The 15,445-nt window shown below is 41.1% G+C and overlaps 1 pseudogene; it reads left to right on the top strand.

Moving 5' to 3' along the window:
- Positions 1 to 479, top strand: part of LOC114005215 (transcription initiation factor IIA subunit 2 pseudogene) — a 43,488-nt pseudogene extending 43,009 nt beyond the window's left edge.
- Positions 480 to 15,445: the final 14,966 nt, after the last annotated feature.

Below are 15,445 nucleotides of genomic sequence, written 5' to 3'. Positions count from 1 at the left end.
CAGCAGGAAAAAAAAGTAGGATTTGACCCTATAAAGGTTACTTACTACAACAATCAAATAGAGAACATAAAATAAGTTAATTTAAAATGCTTAAAAGGAGGTCAGGGGAGGAGGCGCCTCCTACCCCACTCCTGTCATGCAACTGGTGTCCGCTCACAGCCGGAAGCACCTGTGCCAAAGAGAGTGGGACATCGAAGCAAGCCTGAGGAAGAAAAAGACTATCTTCCTTCTAAGCCATAGCTCATCAGTTATACAGAAATACCCCTTGGGAAATGGTCTTCAGGAGAGCCTAGATGAGCTCATACAGGGTTCTTTAAATACATTTGTACAGATTCTGCAATAATGTGTGGACTTTTTATTGAATGATGTTGAATTCGGAGAGGTGCCAGAACTCATTAAAGTGGATAAAGTGAAAATTGTAGCCTGTGACGGTAAAAACACGGGCTCTAATACTACAGAATAAATAGGGAAAAAAATGGCTTTTCAGGGCCGGGCAGGTAGTGTGGTACCCTTAGAACTTCACTAAATAATCTGATGAAATTTTTAGCTTGCATATAGCAAAATAGAGATATGTTTTAGTATCTGCTATTGCAAATGGTTTGCTAGAAACTCTAGTACTTATATTAAATATAAATATGTACACTGACCTTGACTTCACAATCCACTAATTTTAGGAATAAATGAAAATAGATGTGATAAAAATGAAAACACATTGGAGTGGTATTTCTTTCTTGCTTTTTCTTTCGGAGAGGTTTTTGCTACAGGGCGCGTGCCATCGCCAGACAGACTGAGACAGAGAAACAGAAAGCGAGAAATCACCCCTCAGGGGAGATGGCCACTCTGCAATCCCTTCTCCTCCATTCTCCTCTCGGGATCTTGGGCACGCACGCACACGCGCCCGGATTGAGTTTAAGCCAATGGGTCCGGGACATGAACCGTGGTAGACTACATGGGAGTCCAGCGACATATCTATTATGCTAACTGCTGGTCCCGAGACTTTCAAATTTATCCTAGCATTGCAGAAATGATAACACTGTGCTATATAATCAGAGAATTCCGATAGATAGAAGCTTAAAACTCTGTAGCCTCTTACCTTTATTACACAGCATGAGGAAGCATAGCTTTTTTTTAATGATAAATCAAAAGTTGAGGCCGGCTGGGACCAGCAGTTAGCGTAATGGCTATGTCGCTGGATTCCCATGTAGTCAACCGTGGTTCGAGTCCCGGACCTGGTGGCTTAAACTCATGCCGGGCGTGTGTGCATGAATGCCCAAGATCCCGAGAGGAGAATGGAGGAGAAGGGATTGCGGCATGGCCATCCTCCCCAGGGGGTGATTTCTCGTTCTCTGTCTCTCTTTCTGGCGAGTGCACACGCCCTATAGCAAATAAAAAAAAGGAAAGAAAGAAAGAAAAAAGTTGTGGTCTACCTAAGAACATTCTGTAATAAGTTCACTGTAAAATGCAGGTAAATAAAATATTTAAAAGGTACAGTAGGGTCAAAAGTATCAAAAAAGATACTATCAAAATTAAAATTAACAGGCAGAACATGAGAAAAATTAACAGGCAATTTAAAAAAGATAAGAACCTCTAGAAATTAAAAGTATCTTACTGAAAATTAAAATGTAATAAGTTAAACAGAAAACTAGATGTAACTAAAGAAAGAAAACAGATCTGAGGAAATTACTCTGTACGCAACCGAGGAAACTAGTAATAAGACTTAACGAGAGTAGACAGCAAAAGAATAGAAAGAATAAGCAACGTATTTCTAGAAGTAATGCCAAAAGGACACAACAAAAATAATGGGGCAGAAACTTTAAAGAGGTAAGATTTAAGAACTGGGCTGACCCCATGGCACAAAGGTTAAAGCCAGATCCCACATAGCTGACTACAGTCTGAATTTTGGTCCTAGAGGCTTGAGAAACACGACAGGTGAGTACACGGCATGCCAAAAATCCTGAAGGGATGGAGAAACAGAGGACAAAGAACTGCAGCGAGGGGGGCCAGCAGGTGGCATGGTGACTAAGGGTGCTGGTCTCCAATGCAGTCAACTGTGGTTGGAGTCCTGGACCTGGCAGCTTAAACTGCAGTGAGACCAAAAGAATTACACACACCGCTTACAAATTACAGTGATATGCAGTGACTGAATGTAAAAAATAAAAATAAAAAATTGCACACACCACTGGAAGGTGCCTTCCCTCTTTCCTCCACTTTACTCCCCACTACAAGTGCACCTGGCCTCTGGCACTTATTTTTTTTTTTTTTAAATTTAAGAGACCTGGGAATTTTCCAGAAATTATGACAGACTTGAATCTCCAGCTGAAGAAAGCACATATATTGAGCAAAATTAAAAATAAACCCACATATGGGCACATTATAGTAATGCTTCAAAATAATCTATGCTAGCTGATGGAGGGAGGATGAGGTACAAGAGGACAGTGAAACAAAAAGACTGGCTATGAGTTGAAAATGTTGGAGCTACTGACAGAAACATGAGACTTATTATACTTTTCACTTCTGTATATTAGAAATTATTCAAAATGACAAGTTTAAAAATAGAAAAGGAAGATAATTCGTGAATTAATTAGACTGACAGCTGACTGAAACACTGGAATAAGTCAGAAGACAATGGAAAATCTTAATGGTAAGTCTTAAATTCTGCCCCCGGGACCAACAGGTGGTGTGGTGGTTAAGGGCGTTGGACTCCCACATGGCCAACCATGGTTTGAGTCCCAGACCTGGCGCCTTGCTTTCTCACTTTCTCTTTCTCTCTCTGTCTCTCTCTGGACAAATTAAAATAAATAAAGTAAAATAAAATAATTATTAAAAAAAAATTCTGCCCCAGCTATATCAGCATTTAAGGGTGAAGATAACAGACAAAATTTGATAAGCTTGCCAAAAGAAAAGCTCGTGAACATAGACTTGAAAATCCAAAACACAATATTAGCAAATCAAATCCAGATAGCTACATTTAAAAATACGTCATGGCAGGTAGCATGGACGTTAAAGTGGCTGGTGTGCACACAGCTGACTCCACCATTTGAGTCCTGGATGTGGTGGTTTGACAATCATGTGGGCACGTACGTGCGCAAGCAAGCCCAAAATCCAGAGAGGAGAATAAAGGAGACAGGACTACAGCGTGATCATTGCCCCTGGGGGGCAATTTCTCACTTTCTCTCTGTTTCTGTCTCTCTCCAGCAAGTACATGTGCCCTATAGCAAAAAAAAATTAAAAAATTAAGATGCACATACATATATCTTATATATCTTATGGGCAAATTCAGGAATACAAAGATGTCCTATCAATTAGCAAGTTTATGAGGGCCAGCAGGAGGAATAGCAGTTAAAGTGCCAGATTCCCAAATGGTTATTTGGTGGTTCAAGTTCCAGATCTGGTGGCCTGAAAATCACACCAGGCACATGTGCGTGCGTGCCCAAAATACCAGGAGGATAATGAAAGAGAAAGGATTGCAGTGTGACCATCCCCCTGAAGGGTGATTTCTCATTTTCTCTCTGTTTGTCTCTGGGAAGTGCACATGTCCACATGACCTATGACAAAAACCTAAAAGAAGAAAAAAGAAAGAAAGAAAAAAGAAAAGTCTGTGAGTGTAATTTACAAAGCAACAGACAAAAATACAAAATCAATATGGCCACTCACCACCTATTATGTGCTAGGCATTTCCTTTTAAAGTCAAGAATAAGTCTATGCATGCAAGTCTTAACTAGCCCAATAATTCAAAACAACAACAACAAATGAAAGGTGGAGCATTCAGATTAGAAATAAATACTGTCACAATTTATTGTGGCATGATTATCAACATAAAACACTTAGGAAAATCTACAAACAAGCTATCAATACTGTAAGAGTTCAGGAAGGTTTCACAGATACAATTTCTTTCCTTTTTTTAAAAACTATTTTATTATTTATTTATTCATTCATTGAATTTTTAATTTGACCAGAGAGAGACAGAGGGTGAGAGTAAGAGAGAGAGGAAGTGAGAAAGCAAGCCACCAGGTCCAGGACTTGAACCCCGGTCGGCCATGTGGGAATGTCCAGCACCTTAACCACCACACCACCTGCTGGTCCCGATACAATTTCAATATAGAAGAAAATCGATTCCATTTTTCTACCTCTGCCATCAAAAGGACAGTAAAGCTCAGGTAGCCTCTCATGCAAGGATATGACAGCTATAACACCCCACACCCACTAACTGACCCCAGTGGACCTGAGTTAGATCCAGACTAGCAAGTAAGTTTAGCAGAGATCAGCAGAGGCACACAGACATCCATAGAGAATCATGAGCTAAATATTACTTAGTGTTATAATAATTCTAAAAAATCATTCCTATATACTCTAGTAATCAGTTAGGTTATAGTAACAAAATTATATATCTAAGGGTAAATCTAATAAAAACATGTCAAACCATTTTCAAAAAGTTGTAAGAATTTACTGAAAGACATAAAAGAGACCTAAAGAAATGGAAATATAAAACATGTTTTAGATGGAAAAAGCCATTGTCTAAAAGATGATAGATTTCCCCAGGCTAATCTCAGTAACAAGTGAAATTATCACCAAAATCTCAACAAGAATTTTTGTTGCAATAAGAAGAGTGAAAGATGGGACCAGCAGATGGTATAATGGTTACATCATTAGATTCCCATGTAATAGACCACAGTTCGAGTCCTAGACCCGGCGGCTTAAAACACACTGGGGTGTGTGTGTGTATGAATGAATGCCCAAGATCCCTAGGAGTGGGTGGAGGAGGACTGTGGAGTGGCCATCTCCCCTGGGGGGTGATTTCTCACTTTCTATTTCTCTCTACTTCTGAATCTCTCAAGCGAACACATGCAACCTATAGCAAAATTCTCTCAATGAAAAATAAAAACTGTAATTGTTTATAACTTTATTAAAAAAAAGAAGAGTAAAGGTCTAGGGATAACCAAGATTTTAGCTTTACAGAATTAAGGTGTATTTCACATCTGTGGGGGGAGAAACATGCTTTCGTGCTTACAACACAAAAATAATTAAACTAAGTCACTATAGCAAGTCATTCATAAACATAAATTACAGGATAATAGACCAGAATGTAAAAAGGCAAAATTTTTCATTTCTGAGAAAACAAAATGTAAGAGAGTATTTGTACAAATCATTGTTGTAGAGAATTATGACAGGTAGCTCAACAAACTATCTTTATGAAAATAAATAATATTAGAATGCAATTATACAGGGGAAATACAACTACACATACCGTTTAGGGTATGTAAAACCGGTATAATCTGGATAAATTGATGGATTATATCAATGTCAACTGCATCATTATGAGCTAGCTTATCAATATCCAAGATGTTACCATTATGGAAACGGGGAGAAAATTACAGGAGATCAATCTATATAATTTCTTACAACAATCTGTGAATCTACAATCATCTCAAAATACATTTTTTTTATTAGAAGAGAGAATTTAACAACTTACTGCAGGTGGGGCTAGCAGGTGGTGTAGAGGTTGAGGCACTGGACTCCCACATAGGCAACTACGATTCAAGTCCTGGACCTGGTGGCTTGCTTTCTCACTTTCCCTTTCTCTCTCTGGTTAAACTAAAAAATGATAATAATAAAATAAAATAATTCTGTAAAAGAAAGAAAAGAGGTAACTGATATTCTTAAAAAAAAAAAAAAAAAACTGTAGGGTTAGCAGGTAGCATGGAGGTTATGGTGCTGGATCCCACACGGCCAACTCCACAGTGTGAGTCCTGGACCCACTTTCCCCACCACACACCTCCCCCTTCCCACCCCGTCTCTGGCAAGTGCACACACCCTGTAGCAAAATAAATAAATAAAAAGAACGATCTTGGTCAGCAGTAAGGTGCTTAAGGTGGCTGGATAACATATAGCCTGCTGTATAGTCTGAGTTCCAGATCCAACAGCTTGAAAAACATGCTAGGGGGACCAGCAGTCAGCATAATGGCTTATGTCGCTGGACTCCCACGTAGTTGACCACGGTTGAAGTCCCGGACCCGGTGGCTTAAACTCACGCCAGGCGCATGTGCGTGCATGCCCAAGATCCCGAGAGGAGAATGGAGGAGAAAGGATTGCGTCATGGCCATCCCTTCTGGGGGGTGATTTCTCACTTTCTATCTCTCTGTCTCTGTCTGGCGAGCGCACGAGCCCTATAGCAAAAAAACTCTCCAAAAATACATGCTAGGCACACAAGCATGCATACCCAGAATCCTGACAGGAGAGAAAAATGGAAGAAAAGGGACTGCAGCAGGACCACTGCCTATAGGGCAGAGGAGGTGGGGGCAGGGGAGGGTTGGGTGTGCTTTCTCACTTTCTCAGTTTCTCTCCAGGGAGCACACATGCCCTCTGGCAAAAATTTAAAAAAAAAAAACAAAACATGATCTTGATCCTCATAGAATAGTGATCAAGTGATCAAGCACAATGTATCCAGAACTAGATCCTACATGGCTGACTGTGGTTTATATGCCCAGAATCCTAACAAGATGAAACAGTGCAACTAAAGGGATTGTGGCATGACCACGCCCCACTGTCGGGTGCACTGCGTGGACGTTTGCACTCTCTCTCTCCCTCTCTCATACAACTCTGGCAATCTTAAGGATTCAAAACAAAACATGATCTTGGTTTTGGAAGACAGACAGGTAGGGAGACAGGCAGGTAGGTAGGTAGACAGGTATCTGTAGTAAATGCAGAAACATGAAAAGGAAATAATAAACGTCAACTCCATAGTTACCTCTGGGGAGACAGTAAAGGGAATGGGATTTAAGGGAGGGATAACACAGGGGTTTTGGTTAATATCTCTATTACTGTATTAATTAAAATAATACTAGTATGAAGGAAATTCAGCAATGCTAGGAAGTAGATACACTACTACTACTACTTATATTCATTGTATTAATCTTTCTATTTCTTCCAAAGGCTTGAAATATTTCACATAGAAAGCCAGTTAGGGGCCAGCAGATTGTGTGGTGGTTAAGGTGTTAGACTCCCATATGGCCAACTGTGGTTTGAGTCCCAGACCCAACAGCCTGAAAATTATGCTGTGCTGCACACTGTGCACATGTACGTGCATGCCCCAAATCCCAAGAGGATAATGGAGGAGACGGGACTGCAGCATGGCCATAGCCCCTGATGGGTGATTTCTCACTTGCCCTCTCTCTGTCTCTGTCTTACTCTCTGGCAAGAACACGTACTCTATAGCAAAAACCTTAAAAAAAGAAAAAACAAGTTACTCTGAGGACTTAACGAGTACCAAACACACAATCACTTTAAAGCGCTCTTCTGTCAGTGTTGGTCAGTATTCCTCAAACTACAGTCCTAATGCTATTCCAATTAAAAGACAGTACTGTTGTCTATTAAGACACAATGATATTTAAATACAAGTTATGGAAGGGCATAAATGAATCAATTTCTGCAGGTGTGCCTCAAGATCATCTTTGCCAAACTTCTGATCAAAATCCTTGTTCAGGGGCCAGCCAGGTACTGTGGAGGTTAAAGTGGCTGGATCCCACATGGCTAAATGTGCAGTTCGAGTCCCAGAACTGGTGGGTTGAAAAAACTGCTGGACATGTGTGTGCACACCCAAAATTCTGAGAGAAGAATGGAAGAAAGGGGACTGAAACATGGCCATCCATGATTTGGGTATGATTTCTTGCTTTCCCTCTCTCTCTCTTTGGCGAACACACATGCCCTATGCAAACTAACAAAATAAATTAAATAAAATTCCGTGTATAACTTTGTAAGATGTCTCTAGTACTTCAAAAACCAATGTTAAAAAAGGAAAATTAGACCCTGCCAGGTAGTGCAGTCAGTAGCAAATGGAAACTGCAGTGCTGGAAGCCACATGGCTGACCTCGGGTTCAGATCCCCAAGCCAGACTGAGAACACATGGGGTGTATGCACTTATGCCCAAGATCCTAAGGAGCTGGAGGGTTGAGGAAAGGCGATCTCTGCATGGCGAGACCCTGCTGGGGAGCTTCCCCTTAACATCCTCCCTCCCTCTACGCCTTTCTCTCATTTATACAAGAGCTTGCTATCATAAATAAAATAACCCTTAAATTAAAAAATAATAATAATTAAGTGACAATTATAGCCAACTTGCTCTTTTCATTCAATTTAGAAAAAAAAAATCCATATAGGAAATGATGCTGTTTGTAGAAAAACGCTTACAAATAGCTGAAAGTCACTACCATTTTTATCATTTAGAGTCAAAACACAAAAAATAGTCTAGAAAATAATTTTTAAAGCATAAATGTTTGAAAATCAAACATTAGGACAGTAAAAATTGTCTATTTTTAATAGCACAAAACACAGTCAAATTCAATCTCTATTTCATTATACATTCAATCCCAAAATAAATGTCATTTGTATTTGTCTACAGATCATGCTTCTCCTTACATTATTAATTTAAATTACATTAAACAAAAAGCATACTACATGCTATACAGGGAAAAGGTCGAATGTTTTCTATATTGTAAATACAATTTTTTTCTTTTTTCTTTTCTTTTTTTAAAATTTACTATAGGGCCTGTGTACTTCCCAGAGAGACAGAAGACAGGAGGAAAATGAGAAAGCACCCCACCCCAAAAGGGGGAATGGCCACACCACAATCCCTTCTCCACTCTACTCTCAGGACTTCAGGCACATACACACACTCAGTGTGTTTTTCTTTTTTCTTTTTTCATTTTTTTGGGAGAGGTTTTTGCTATAGGGCACATGTGCTTGCCAGAAAGACAGAGAGACAGAGAGACAGAAAGTGAGAAATCACCACCCAGGGCGGATGGCCATGACGCAATCCGCAACAATCCCTTCTCCTCCATTCTCCTCTCGGGATCTTGGGCGGGCATGCATGCACACGCGCCCAGCATTGGTTTAAGCCAGCAGGTCTGGGATTTGAACAGTGGTCAGCTACCTGGGAGTCCAGAGACATAGCCATTACGCCAACTGCTGTTCCCCTCAGTGTGTTTTTCAAGCCTCCAGGTCTGAAACTTGAACCATGTAGTCGGTCACGTGGGAATCCAGCCACTTTAGTAAATATGCCACCAGTCAGCCCCATGTTGTAAATGTCATTAAATTGCATTTAAAATGCCATTTAAAATGCCATTTAAAATGCACATTATAGAGACCACTGGACTCCCACACAGTTGACCACAGTTCGAGTCCCAGACCCAGTAGCTTAAACTCATGTCTCTCTGGCATGCACACATGTCCTACAGCAAAAATCTCTCAAAATAAAAAAAAGAGAGAGAGAGTAAAGAAAAGAAAAGAATAGAAAAGAAAGAAAAACAAAAACATACATTATAATCTTTATTTTTAAATTACCTTTCCTTTATTTAAAATCTTTTCACTGAGGGACCAGCAGATGGTGTACTGAGTATGTTGCTGGATTCCCATACAGTGAATCGCGGTTCGAGTCCAGGACCCAGTGGCTTAAACTTACTCCAGGCACATGTGCATATGTGCCCAAGATCTTGAGAGGAGGGACCAGCAGTTAGTGTAATGGCTAGCTATGTCACTGAACTCCCATGAAGTTCTGGTTCCAGACCCAGTGGCTTAAACTCATGCCGAGTGTGTATGCGTGCGTGCCCAAGAGCCTGAGAGGAGAATGGAGGAGAAGGAATTGCGGCATGGCCATCCCCCCTGGGGGGTGATTTCTCGCTTTCTATCTCTCTGTCTCTCTATCTTTCTGGAGAGCGCGCATGCCCTATACCAAAAACCTCTCCCGCACAAAAAAAAAATTTTTTTAATCATTTCACTGGGCCAGCAGGTGGTGGTTAAGGGTGCTGGACTCCCACAGGGCCAAACCATGGGTTGAGTCCCTGCTCTGATAGCTTGCTTTCTCACTTTCTTTTTCTTTCTCTCTCTCACTCAGTCCCTCTCTGGTCAAAATAAAAGAAAGAAAGAGAAAGAAAGAAGGGGTCATGCCGCAATCCTTTCTCCTCCATTCTCCTCTCAGGATCTGGGGCACACACGCACACGCGCCCAGCATGAGTTTTAAGCCACCGGATCTGGGACACGAACCGCAGTCGACTACGTGGGAGTCCAGCGACATAGCCATTACGCTAACTGCTGGTTCCTAAGAAAGAATAATTCTTTAAAAAAAAAAAATCATTTCTTCAAAAACAAGACACAGGGGCCAGCTGTTGGCATGGCTGGTTAAAGAGGTAGTTAAAAATGCCATTTTGGTAACATGTTCATGGTTAAAGCGGTGATTAAACCACCCCGGGGCGGGGGGGGGGGGGGGGTTCTCACTCACTTTCCTTCCTCTTCTCTTGTTCTGTCTCTTCAGCAAGCACAGATATCCTACAGTCAAAACTAAAAAAAAAATTTTTAATTAATTAAAAATCAATTTAAAAAATAATTTTAAAAGATTTTTTTAATCCCTATAAGAGTCCATAAAATCATATAGTTTTTGTGACAGAATTTGTGAGTCAAAAAATTAGGGGCTGGCTCCACAGCACAGTGGTTAAACCCTTTGCATAGGTAGCTAGATCCTACATGGCCATCCATGGTTTGAATCCTGGTCCCAGAGGCTTGAAAAATACACCTGGCACATGTGCATGCCCTAAATTCCAAAAATGCAGAAATGGAGGAGAAGGAACTGCAGCATGATCATGTCCCAGTGAAAAACACTTTCACTCTCTGTCGCTCTCTGATGTGTGCATGTATCCTCTTGCTATTAAAAGTAAAAAGAAAAGGTGGGGGGGATCAAAGACAGAAAAAGCAAAATGGCGGGAACCAGCAGTTAGCGTAATGGCCATGTCGCTGGACTCCCACGTAGTCGACCGCGGTTCACGTCCTGCACCCGGTGGCTTAAAACTCACGTCGGGTGCATGTGTGTGTGTGCCCAAGATCCCGAGAGGAGAATGGAGAAGGGACTGCGGCGTGACCATCCCCCCTGGGGGGTGATTTCTCGCTTTCTGTTTCTATGTCTCTCTCTGTCTGTCTGGCAAGCACCCTATAGCGAAAACCTCTCCAAAAAAAAAAAGAAAAAGCGATATGGCATAAATGTGAAGTAGAGAAAAAGCAATACAAATGTAAGAAAGCCATCTAAAAAAGGAAAAAGAAGAAAAATTCAGGTTAATAATAAAGATTTAGCCTGAAAGAACAGGAAGAAAGAAAAATGTAGGAGAAAGTAATAAAATGAAGGATTAGAACAGTATACAGGATATAAATGGGAATCACTTTTGCCAAAATGCACTTGGGAAATCACAGAAAATGGTAAGAGTATTTTTAAAGTGGAAAACAAGTTTCATAATAGGTTACGGCTGACAAATTTCCAGGTATAAGTATTTCAAAAAGCACAATTGCATTTTCATTTCAGTTTTGGAAAAATGATTATGCTAAAAAGAAAAATCAACATAAGATTCCTTTCAATCACAGTACTATCAATAGGTACCCATTTCTATACCAAAGTATCAAGAGAAAAATAACCTACAGATGTATTAGATAAGTTAGTCTTATTTAATAAAAACTAGGGTTTTTTAAAGAATTTTTTTATTTAGCTTTATTTATTTATTTATTTTAATTTGAACAGAGAGGGACAGAAAGAGAGAGAAGGAAAGTGGGAAAGGAAGCCGCCAGATCCGGGACTTGAACCTCAGTCAGCCATGTGGGAGTCCAGCACCCTTTAACCACCATGCCACCTGCTGTCCCCAATAAAAACTGTTTTAATTACAAACATATGCTGCTTTTTTGCTATATTATCTGTCTGCCCTCTAAACATTTGCCTATCTTGGGAACCTTTTACAGAGGTACAGTTTTTTTTTGTTTTTTTGGGGGTTTTTTTGTTGTTGTTGTTCATTTGTTTTTTGGAGAGGTTTTTTGCTATAGGGCACATGCACTCGCCCAAAAGACAGAGACAGAAAGCGAGAAATCACCCCCCAGTGGGGATGGCCATGCTGCAATCCCTTCTCCATTCTCCTCTAGGGCTCTTGGGCACATATACACACACACACAGGCTCAACATGAGTTTAAGCTACCAGGTCTGGGACTTGAACAGCAGTCAATTACATGGGAGTCCAGCAACACAGCCATTACGCCAACTGCTGGTCCCCAGAGGTACAATTTAAATGTCAGCTATCTGCTATGAAACACTAATGGATGCAATTATGTTTAGACACTCATGGTCAGTTTTCTTTTTACTCAATAAGCATACTTTTAACTTTTTTACAACTTTCAGGAATCAGTCAACAACTTTAAATGTCTGTTATGTAAGTAAAGATTTTACATAAAGTTTTGATCCAATGGAACATGATCCACACAATTTAAGCGTATTATTCTGTTGTTTCCTCCCATGGTCTCTATCTTTCCCAAAAAATAATGTCAAGGAATTAATAACTATCACTCACTGACTGGGCTCCACTAGATAGAATCTCAACATGGGACTGTTCTCATCGCAGGAACCCAATGCCTGCCACATGGCGGGTCCCTACAACTCTTCATTAAAGATTGAGTGAGTTCCTGATAAACTGGAGGAACAGATTTCAGTGCTTGCTATATTATTTCCAGAACATTTGTACCTTCCATCAACATTTACTGCATATCCATCAAATGGCAGGTTCTCTGAATATGCAAGGTTAGCTACTGCTCTCAGCACTAGCTCCACTTTCTGAAAATATGTGTATTTTCTTCTTTCCTTGCTCTCCCTTTCTCATTCCTACCATCTACTGCAGCTGGGCCTCACTGCCTACTCCGGAGCAAATCTCAACTCAGGACTGACCAGCCAGAACATCTCCACGCCCCTTGCAGAGAGATTGCTTCAGTAAAGTATAAGGGACCAGTGAGACGCAACTCGCATCATTTGCTACAAGCTCCTAGGAAAGAGTTACTCTTTCTTGGCAGAGGATACCAGGCCAGCTGGATTTGGCTTCTGGGGATACCTCATGAAGAGAGGCCAGGAAAGAGAAGAGCAAAGGTAAGAGGCAGAGGGGAAAGATCAACTGGTCTGCTGGATCCAGCCATGCCAAAAGCCAACAATATTCCCTGGACTCATGGACCACATGAAAGAACACTCTTATCCTTTCCTCTCTCTCTCTCTCTATTTTTTAGTTTTTGTCATAGGGTGCATGTGCTCACCAGAGAGAGATAGAGAGACAGTGAGATGAGAAAGTGAGTTATCATCTCCCAGAGCGAATAGCCACTCTGCAATACCTTCTCCTCCATTCTTTTCCTGGTATTTTGGGCACACACCACCCAGTGTGATTTTCAAGCCATGAAGTCCCAGACTCAAACCACAGTCAATCATGTGGGAGTCCAGTGCCTCAACCACCCCACTACTTGCTGGACCCCCTCATCTCTTTCTCTTAAGCTTTTTTTAGTTGGGCATGTGTCACTTGTAATTAAAATAACTTAGGAGTTGAATGCAATACAATTTATAAATGGAGTAATTAATAAGCCGTTCTCATCGCAGGAACCCAATGCCTGCCACATGGCGGGTCCCTACAACTCTTCATTAAAGATTGAGTGAGTTCCTGATAAACTGGAGGAACAGATTTCAGTGCTTGCTATATTATTTCCAGAACATTTGTACCTTCCATCAACATTTACTGCATATCCATCAAATGGCAGGTTCTCTGAATATGCAAGGTTAGCTACTGCTCTCAGCACTAGCTCCACTTTCTGAAAATATGTGTATTTTCTTCTTTCCTTGCTCTCCCTTTCTCATTCCTACCATCTACTGCAGCTGGGCCTCACTGCCTACTCCGGAGCAAATCTCAACTCAGGACTGACCAGCCAGAACATCTCCACGCCCCTTGCAGAGAGATTGCTTCAGTAAAGTATAAGGGACCAGTGAGACGCAACTCGCATCATTTGCTACAAGCTCCTAGGAAAGAGTTACTCTTTCTTGGCAGAGGATACCAGGCCAGCTGGATTTGGCTTCTGGGGATACCTCATGAAGAGAGGCCAGGAAAGAGAAGAGCAAAGGTAAGAGGCAGAGGGGAAAGATCAACTGGTCTGCTGGATCCAGCCATGCCAAAAGCCAACAATATTCCCTGGACTCATGGACCACATGAAAGAACACTCTTATCCTTTCCTCTCTCTCTCTCTCTATTTTTTAGTTTTTGTCATAGGGTGCATGTGCTCACCAGAGAGAGATAGAGAGACAGTGAGATGAGAAAGTGAGTTATCATCTCCCAGAGCGAATAGCCACTCTGCAATACCTTCTCCTCCATTCTTTTCCTGGTATTTTGGGCACACACCACCCAGTGTGATTTTCAAGCCATGAAGTCCCAGACTCAAACCACAGTCAATCATGTGGGAGTCCAGTGCCTCAACCACCCCACTACTTGCTGGACCCCCTCATCTCTTTCTCTTAAGCTTTTTTTAGTTGGGCATGTGTCACTTGTAATTAAAATAACTTAGGAGTTGAATGCAATACAATTTATAAATGGAGTAATTAATAAGCCTTCAAATGCAAAATGGCCTTAATAGAGCTGATAAACGTTAATCCCCAGATGCAAATCAACAATCTGAGTTAAGTAGAAACAAAGAAACTAGTTTAAACTACTGTCTCTGGTAACTTAAGAGTTTGATCATGTGTCCAACAAGATGGATACTCTGGCAGACCTAGTAGAAAAATGTGAAGAATTTAGAGCACAGTATGCATTCTAAGAGGGTAAGACCCAAACTCCTAAGTGTGAAATATAAGGATTTTCATGATAAAGCCTGCTACTTGGGTTGACTGCTTGTGTCCCCTAAAATCCTTAATCCCCAGTGTGATGCTTTTTGTTTTCTTTCCTTTGCCAGGGGGCACAAGCACTCACCAGAGGCAGAAAAAGAAAGCTCATCCCAGTGGGGGCATAGTCACACCTAAATCCTTTTTCCTTCTTTTCTCCATCCTGTCAGTATTCTGAGTGTGAGTGCAAGTGCACACACGCACACAAGCACACACGTTCACACGTGCATGCACACACACAAACTTTCCCAGCGTATTTCTCAAGCTACCAAGGGACAAGATTCGAACGATGGTTGGCCATGTGGAATGCAACTTTTCATGCACAGCATTTAACCACTGTAATAAGGGACCAGTTCTTGCTCTCTCTACTATGTGAGAATATGCCTAGAAGATAGTAGTCTGTAAATGAGGAAGATCCTTGCCATGAACCAAACCAGCTGGAACCTTGATCTTGGACTTCCGTTTCCAGAATTGAAAGAAATAAATATCTGTTGTCCAATGACCCAGCCAGTCTGTGATAATTTGTTATAGCAGCCTAAGATGACTAACCCTAGACAGCTGGCCCTACTTCCCTCTACATGCTAAGAACTATTCTATTGTAAGTCACGGGAAATCCAAATCTTAGGGGCTTAGGAAAAATATGGACCATCGTACCTCACAATTTGAAAAGTGCAGCTTCAAGCAAGGATTGATCCAGCCCCAGACGTTCAGAAAGTTACCAGGTCTCCAGCTCCATTTCTCTGTTGTTTTCCCTCT

The sequence above is a fragment of the Tupaia chinensis genome, unplaced genomic scaffold, assembly GCF_000334495.1.
Source record: "Tupaia chinensis unplaced genomic scaffold, TupChi_1.0 Scaffold143574_1, whole genome shotgun sequence".
NCBI lineage: Eukaryota > Metazoa > Chordata > Mammalia > Scandentia > Tupaiidae > Tupaia > Tupaia belangeri.
Note: the sequence above shows the minus strand (reverse complement) of the source record. Positions and strands in the feature narration are given on the sequence as shown.